The following is a 9,156-nucleotide window of genomic DNA, read 5'->3' as shown; positions in this document are numbered from 1 at the left end:
TTGACTGGGAGTTGATTAGTTGGAATCTCTATTATTGTTGGAATGCTTTCAAGATTAATTGATAATTAATGGTTGTTCCGTTTAGTTGTCCTTTACTAGGTAAAGGAAAGTCAAACAAACTGGAATACTACGTCTATTCACGAGTTGCAACCCACTTAGTTCAAAGGGATTGGTGTTGGTGACTAGAGAGCAATCCAACAGTTAACCCAATTACAATTTCTCTTTCAATCCCTCCAACTCAAGAGTTCCTTTCAATCAACTCCCCATCAAGTGAGGGAACTACTCGCTCATTGTAAATAATAAATCCATAACATATGAAAGGGAATTAAAAGAAGACATGATAAATAGAAATTAAATTGATTAATTAGAAAATAAAAATAATCTTTGTATTAAATAAGCATAAAAGTATCCCAATGGTGAAATTAAACAAAGCGAAGAACATGGAAGAATAGTACCCAGTAAAGAAAATGAATTAGAATGACGGAGTCTTGATGAGGTAATAACTCTTCTCAGTGTTCCAATGCAAAGAGCAAGTAAAAATTAAAATCCTAAAACTATGAATGTCTAGAGAGAAAACCTAGAGGAGTAGTAAAACTAGGTCTCCACACTCAAACTGTGTAGAATAAATATTATACTTTGTTTCTACATGTTCTCTGGCTCTAGTCTGCTGTTCTGGGCAGAAAATTGGGTCAAAATGTGGCCCGGCATTGCCCCCAGCGATTCCGCAAATTGAAGGATGGCTTAGATGATAAATGGTGCACGAAATTGTGATCATCAATGGCGCCATCAACATGGTACGCACAATTGTAATCTTAACTCTTTATCACAACTTCGCACAACTAACCAGCAAGTGCACTGGGTCGTCCAAGTAATAAACCTTACGTGAGTAAGGGTCGATCCCACGGAGATTGTTGGTATGAAGCAAGCTATGGTCATCTTGTAAATCTCAGTCAGGCGGATTCAAATGGTTATGGAGGATGAATGATTAAAAGATAAATAAAACATAAAATAAAGATAGAGATACTTATGTAATTCATTGGTGAGAATTTCAGATAAGCGTATGAAGATGCTTTGTCCCTTCCGTCTCTCTGCTTTCCTACTGTCTTCATCCAATCCTTCTTACTCCTTTCCATGGCAAGCTGTATGTTGGGCATCACCGTTGTCAGTGGCTACAATCCCGTCCTTTCAGTGAAAATGTTCAACGCACTCTGTCACAGCACGGCTATTCATCTGTCGGTTCTCGATCATGTCGGAATAGAATCCAGTGATTCTTTTGCGTCTGTCACTAACGCCCCACAATCATGAGTTTGAAGCTCGTCACAGTCATTCAATCCTTGAATCCTACTCAGAATACCACAGACAAGGTTTAGAACTTTCAGATTCTCAAGAATGCCGCCATCAATTCTAGCTTATACCACGAAGATTCTGATTAAGGAATCCAAGAGATAAACACTCAATCGAAGGTAGAACGGAGGTAGTTGTCAGGCACACGTTCATAGGTGAGAATGATGATGAGTGTCACAGATCATCACATTCATCAAGTTGAAGAACAAGTGATATATTACAACAAGAACAAGCTGAATTGAATAGAAGAACAATAGTAATTGCATTGATACTCGAGGTACAGCAGAGCTCCACACCATAATCTATGGTGTGTAGAAACTCCACCGTTGAAAATACATAAGAACATGGTTTAGGCATGGCCATGAGGCCAGCCCCAAAACGTGATCTAAGGTAGCATAGAACTACTTAAAGATTCCTCCTCAAATACAATAGCAAAGGGTCCTATTTATAGAGAACTAGTAGCTTAGGGTTTACAAAAATGAGAAAATGACGTAAATATCCACTTCCGGGCCCACTTGGTGTGTGCTTGGGCTGAGCATTGAAGCATTTTGGTGCAGAGACTTTTTCTGGAGTTAAACGCCAGCTTTTGTGCCAGTTTGGGCGTTTAACTCCCACTTTGGTGCCAGTTCCGGTGTTTAACGCTGGGAATTCTTGAGCTGACTTTGAACGCCGGTTTGGGCCATCAAATCTCGGGCAAAATATAAACTATTATATATTGCTGGAAAGCCCAGGATGTCTACTTTCCAACACAATTCAGAGCGCACCAATTCGGCTTCTGTAGCTCCAAAAAATTCACTTTGAGTGCAGGGAGGTCAGAATCCAACAGCATCTGCAGTCCTTTTTAGCCTCTGAATCAGATTTTTGCTCAGGTCCCTCAACTTCAGCCAGAAAATACCTGAAATCACAGAAAAACACACAAACTCATAGTAAAGTCTAGAAAAGTGAATTTCAAAATAAAAACTAATAAAAATATAATAAAAACTAACTAAAACATGCTAAAAACATACTAAAAACAATGCCAAAAAGCGTATAAATTATCCGCTCATCACAACACCAAACTTAAATTGTTGCTTGTCTCCAAGCAACTGAAAATCAAATAGGATAAAAAGAAGAGAATATATAATGAATTCCAAAATCATCTATGAAGATCAGTATTAATTAGATGAGCGGGGCTTTTAGCTTTTTACTTCTGAACAGTTTTGGCATCTCACTTTATCCTTTGAAGTTCAGAATGATTGGCATCTATAGGAACTCAGAATCCAGATAGTGTTACTGACTCTCCTAGTTAAGTATGTTGATTCTTGAACACAGCTACTTTATGAGTCTTGGCCGTGGCCCTAAGCACTTTGTTTTCCAGTATTACCACCGGATACATAAATGCCACAGACACATAACTGGGTGAACCTTTTTAGATTGTGACTCAGCTTTGCTAGAGTCCCCAATTAGAGGTGTCCAGGGTTCTTAAGCACATTCTTCTTTTTGCTTTGGACCTCGACTTTAACCACTCAGTCTCAAGTTTTCACTTGACACCTTCACGCCACAAGCACATGGTTAGGGACAGCTTGTTTTAGCCGCTTAGGCCAGGATTTTATTCCTGTGGGCCCTCCTATCCACTGATGCTCAAAGCCTTGGATCCTTTTTATCACCCTTGCCTTTTGGTTTAAAGGGGTATTGGCTTTTTCTGCTTGCTTTTTCTCTTTTTTTTTCGCATATATCTTTTTTTTTCTGCAAGCATTTCACTGCTTTTTCTTGCTTCAAGAATCAATTTTATGATTTTTCAGATCATCAGGTAACATTTCTCCTTTTCCTTTCATTCTTTCAAGAGCCAACAATTTTAACATTCATAAACAATCAAATTCAAAAATATGCACTGTTCAAGCATTCATTCAGAAAAACAATAGCATTGCCACCACATCAAGATAATTAAACTGTTTTAAAATTTGAAATTCATGCACTTCTTTTTCTTTTTCAATTAAAAACATTTTTCATTTAAGAAAGGTGATGGATTCATAGGACACTCATAGCTTTAAGGCATAGACACTAAGACAATAATGATCATAAGACACAAACATAGATAAACATAAGCATAAAAAATTCGAAAAACAGGAAAGTAAAGAACAAGGAGATTAAAGAACGGGTCCACCTTAGTGAAGGCGGCTTGTTCTTCCTCTTGAAGATCTTATGGAGTTCTTGAGCTCCTCAATGTCTCTTCCTTGCCTTTGTTGCTCCTCTCTCATGATTCTTTGATCTTCTCTAATTTCATGGAGGAGGATGGAATGTTCTTGGTGCTCCACCCTTAGTTGTCCTATGTTGGAACTCAATTCTCCTAGGGAGGTGTTGATTTGCTCCCAATAGTTTTGTGGGGGAAAGTGCATCCCTTGAGGCATCTCAGGGATTTCATGATGAGGAATTTCCTCATGCTCATGTCCATGAGTGGGGTCTCTTGTTTGCTCCATCCTTTTCTTAGTGATGGGCTTGTCCTCATCAATGAAGATGTCTCCCTCTATGTTAATTCCAACTGAATTACAGAGGTGACAAATGAGATGAGGGAAGGCTAACCCTGCCGAAGTAGAGGACTTGTCCGCCACCTTATAGAGTTCTTGGGATATAACCTCACGAACTTCTACTTCCTCTCCAATCATGATGCTATGAATCATGATGGCCCGGTCTATAGTAGCTTCGGACCGGTTGCCAGTGGGAATGATTGAACGTTGGATAAACTCCAACCATCCCCTAGCCATGGGCTTGAGGTCATGCCTTCTTAAATGAACCGGCTTTCCTCTTGAATCTCTCTTCCATTGAGCGCCCTCTTCACATATGTCTATGAGGACTTGGTCCAACCTTTGATCAAAGTTGACCCTTCTAGTGTAGGGGTGTGCATCTCCTTGCATTATGGGCAAGTTGAATGCCAACCTTACATTTTCTGGACTAAAATCTAAGCGTTTCCCCCGAACCATTGTAAGCCAATTCTTTGGGTCCGGGTTCACACTTTGATCATGGTTTTTGGTGATCCATGTATTGGCATAGAACTCTTGAACCATTAAGACCCCGACTTGTTGAATGGGGCTGGTGAGAACTTCCCAACCTCTTCTTCGGATCTCATGTCGGATTTCTAGATATTCGCCCTTTTTGAGCTTAAAAGGGACCTCGGGGATCACCTTCTTCATCGCCACAACTTCATAGAAGTGGTCTTGATGCACCCTTGAGATGAATCTCTCCATCTCCCATGACTCGGAGGTGGAAGCTTTTGCCTTCCCTTTCCTCTTTCTAGAGGTTTCTCCGGCCTTAGGTGCCATAAATGGTTATGGAAAAACAAAAAGCAAATGCTTTTACCACACCAAACTTAGAAGGTTTGCTCGTCCTCGAGCAAAAGAAGAAAGAGAAGAGTAGAAGAAGAAGAAAAATGGAGGAGATAGAGGAGGTTTTGTGGTTCGGCCAAGGGGGAGAAGTGGTGTTGAGGTTGTGTGAAAATGAAGGAGTGAAGATGGATTTATATAGGAGTTGAGAGGTGTGTAGGGTTCGGCTAGTATGGGTGGGTTTGGGAGGGAAAGTGGTTTGAATTTAGATGGTGAGGTAGGTGGGGTTTTATGAAGGATGGATGTGAGTGGTGAAGAGAATGGTGGGATTTGATAGGTGAGGGGTTTTTGAGGAAGAGGTATTGAGGTGATTGGTGAATGGGTGAAGAAGAGAGAGAGTGGTGGGGTAGGTGGGGATCCTGTGGGGTCCACAGATCCTGAGGTGTCAAGGATATCTCATCCCTGCACCGAGTGGCGTGCAAAAATGCCCTTTCTGCCAATTCTGGCGTTAAACGCCGAGCTGCTGCCCTTTTCTGGTGTTTAACGGCAGCTCCTTGCCCATTCCTGGCGTTAAACGCCAGTCTGGTGCCCCTTTCTGGCGTTAAACGCCCAGAATGGTGCTAGACTGGGCGTTAAACGCCCATTTGCTGCCCTTACTGGCGTTTAAACGCCAGCAAGCTTTTCCTCCAGGGTGTGCTATTTTTTTCTCTGTTTTTCATTCTGTTTTTGCTTTTTCAATTATTTTTGTGACTTCACATGATCATCAACCTACAGAAAACATGAAATAATAATGGAAAATAGATAGATATAACATTGGGTTGCCTCCCAACAAGCGCTTCTTTAATGTCAGTAGCTTGACAGTGGGCTCTCATGGAGCCTCACAGATGTTCAGAGCAATGTTGGAACCTCCCAACACCAAACTTAGAGTTTGAATGTGGGGGTTCAACACCAAACTTGGAGTTTGGTTGTGGCCTCCCAACACCAAACTTAGAGTTTGACTGTGGGGGCTCTGTTTGACTCTGTTTTGAGAGAAGCTCTTCATGCTTCCTCTCCATGGTTACAGAGGGATATCCTTGAGCCTTAAACACAAGGGATTCTTCATTCACTTGAATGATCAATTCTCCTCTGTCAACATCAATCACAGCCTTTGCTGTGGCTAGGAAGGGTCTGCCAAGGATGATGGATTCATCCATGCACTTCCCAGTCTCTAGGACTATGAAATCAGCAGGGATGTAGTGGTCTCCAACCTTTACCAAGACATCCTCTACAAGTCCATAAGCTTGTTTTTTTGAATTGTCTGCCATCTCTAGTGAGATTCTTGTAGCTTGTACCTCAAGGATCCTTAACTTCTCCATTACAGAGAGAGGCATGAGGTTTACACTTGACCCTAGGTCACACAGAGCCTTCTCAAAGGTCATGGTATCTATGGTATAAGGTATTGAGAACTTCCCCGGATCCTGTCTCTTTTGAGGTAATCTCTGCCTAGTCAACTCATCCAGTTCTTTGGTGAGCAAAGGGGGTTCATCCTCCCAAGTCTCATTACCAAATAACTTGTTATTTAGCTTCATGATTGCTCCAAGGTACTTAGCAACTTGCTCTTCAGTGACATCTTCATCCTCTCCAGAGGAGGAATACTCATCAGAGCTCATGAATGGCAGAAGTAAATCCAATGGAATCTCTATGGTCTCAGTGTGAGCCTCAGATTCCCATGGTTCCTCATTAGGGAACTCATTGGAGGCCAGTGGACGTCCATTGAGGTCTTCCTCAGTGGTGATCACTGCCTCTTCTTCCTCTCTAAATTCGGCCATGTTGATTGTGTTTATGACCTTGCACTCTCCTTTTGGGTTCTCTTCTGTATTGCTTGGAAGAGTACTAGGAGGGAGTTCAGTAACTTTCTTGCTCAGCTGACCCACTTGTGCTTCCAAATTTCTAATGGAGGACCTTGTTTTAGTCATAAAACTCTGAGTGGTTTTAATTAGATCAGAGACCATGGTTGCTAAGTCAAAGTGGTTCTACTTAGAGTTCTCTGTCTGCTGCTGAGAAGATGATGGAAAAGGCTTGCCATTGCTAAACCTGTTTCTTCCACCATTGTTGTTGTTGAAGCCTTGTTGAGGCCTCTGTTGGTCCTTCCATGAGAGATTTGGATGGTTTCTCCATGAAGGATTGTAGGTGTTTCCATAGGGTTCACCCATGTAATTCACCTCTTCCATTGATGGGTTCTCAGGATCATAGGCTTCTTCTTCAGATGAAGCGTCCTTAGTACTGCCTGGTGCAGCTTGCATTCCAGACAGACTTTGAGAAATCATATTGACTTGCTGAGTCAATATTTTGTTCTGAGCCAATATGGCATTCAGAGTATCAATCTCAAGAACTCCTTTCTTCTGACTTGTCCCATTATTCACAGGATTCCTCTCAGAAGTGTACATGAATTGGTTATTTGTAACCATTTCAATGAGTTCCTGAGCTTCTGCAGGCGTCTTCTTCAGATGAAGAGATCCTCCAACAGAGCTGTCCAATGACATCTTGGACAGTTCAGACAGACCATCATAGAAGATACCTATGATGCTCCATTCAGAAAGCATGTTAGAAGGACACTTTCTGATCAATTGTTTGTATCTTTCCCAAGCTTCATAGAGGGATTCACCTTCCTTCTGTCTGAAGGTTTGGACTTCCACTCTAAGCTTATTCAATTTTTGAGGTGGAAAGAACTTTGCCAAGAAGGCATTGACTAGCTTTTCCCAAGAGTTCAGGCTTTCCTTAGGTTGTGAATCCAACCATATCCTAGCTCTGTCTCTTACAGCAAAAGGGAATAGCATAAGTTTATAGACCTCAGGGTCAACCCCATTGGTCTTGACAGTGTCACAGATTTGAAAGAATTCAGCTAAGAACTGATGAGGATCTTCCAATGGAAGTCCATGAAACTGACAATTCTGTTGCATTAGAGAAACTAATTGAGGCTTAAGCTCAAAGTTGTTTGCTCCAATGGCAGGGATTGAGATGCTTCTCCCATAGAAATCAGGAGTAGGTGCAGTAAAGTCACCAAGCACCTTCCTTGCATTGTTGGCATTGTTTTTGTTTTCGGCTGCCATATCTTCTTCTAGTTTGAAGATTTCTGTTAGGTCCTCTCCAGAGAGTTGTGCTTTAGCCTCTCTTAGCTTTCGCTTCAAGGTCCTTTCAGGTTCTGGGTCAGCTTGAACAAGTATGCCTTTATCTTTGTTCCTGCTCATATGAAAGAGAAGAGAACAAGAATGTAGGGAATCCTCTATGTCACAGTATAGAGATTCCTTAAGGTGTCAGAGGAAAAGGAGAATATAAGGAGGAGGTGGAGAAGAGGGAATTCGAACTTATCAAGAGGGATAGAGTTCGAATTGCACCTTGATGAGGTGTCTTAGTCCTTTAAATAGAAGGATGTGAAAAGAGGGGAAGAATTTTCAAAAATTAAGGTAAAAGATTTTGAAATAATTTTGAAAAATTGAAGAATGATTTTCGAAAATTAGAGTTGGGAAAGAAATAAAGTGATTTTGGAAAAAGATTTTTGAAATTAGAAAGCAAAAAGATATGATTGAAAATTTAATTTTGAAAAAGACGTGATTAAGAAGATATGATTGAAAAGTTATGGTTTTAAAAAGATATGATTGAAAAACAATTTTAAAAAGATTTGATTTTTAAATTTAATGACTTGGCCAACGAGAAAAGATATGATTCAAACATTAAACCTTTCTCAACAGAAAAGGCAACATACTTGAAATTCTTGAATCAAATCATTAATTGTTATCAAGTATTTTTGAAAATTGATTTTGAAAATATATGATTGAAAAGATATGATTTGAAAAAGATTTGATTTTGAAAAAAATGAAAACTTGAAAAAAATGTGAATTAAAAACAAAATGTTCCCTCTAGTGTCATCCTGGTGTTAAATGCCCTGAATGGTGTCCATTCTGGCGTTTAACGCCCAAATCTCTACCTTTTTGGGCGTTAAACGCCCAACCAGGTACCATGGCTGGCGTTTAAACGCCAGTTTTCCTTCTTCACTGGGCGTTTTGAATGCCCAGCTTTTACTGTTTGATTCCTCAGCTGAATGTTCTGAATCTTCAATTCTCTGTATTATTGACTTGAAAAGACATAGTTTTGAAAAATATTTTTGAATTTTTTGGTGATGAGAAACAATAAAAATGCAACTAAGATCAAATAAACAATGCATGCAGGACACCAAACTTAAAAATTTTCATATAGGAGACACTAACAAATTAAGAATGCATATGAGAAACAACAAAACACACTAAACAAGAGAATTTAAAGATCAGAGCAAGGAAATCATCAAGAACAACTTGAAGATAAATGAAGACACATGCATGTAATTTTCGAAAAATGCAAGAAAAATAGAAACATGCAATTGACGCCAAACTTAAAAATTAATACTAGACTCAAACAAGAAACATAAAATATTTTTGGTTTTTATGGTTTTAAAAATTTTTTTGTGATTTTCGAGAATTATATCGAGAAGAAAATAAAGAGA

The 9,156-nt window shown here is 39.9% G+C and overlaps 1 non-coding gene across 1 annotated transcript; it reads left to right on the top strand.

Moving 5' to 3' along the window:
- Positions 1-7,216: 7,216 nt before the first annotated feature.
- Positions 7,217-7,324, top strand: LOC112745714 (small nucleolar RNA R71). The gene has a single exon (XR_003173628.1). It is a non-coding gene; the product is annotated as a small nucleolar RNA R71 (small nucleolar RNA).
- Positions 7,325-9,156: the final 1,832 nt, after the last annotated feature.

This window comes from Arachis hypogaea, chromosome 14 (genome assembly GCF_003086295.3).
Source record: "Arachis hypogaea cultivar Tifrunner chromosome 14, arahy.Tifrunner.gnm2.J5K5, whole genome shotgun sequence".
Lineage (NCBI taxonomy): Eukaryota > Viridiplantae > Streptophyta > Magnoliopsida > Fabales > Fabaceae > Arachis > Arachis hypogaea.
The sequence above is the reverse complement of the archived record's forward strand: the minus strand, read 5'-3'. Positions and strand labels throughout refer to the sequence as shown.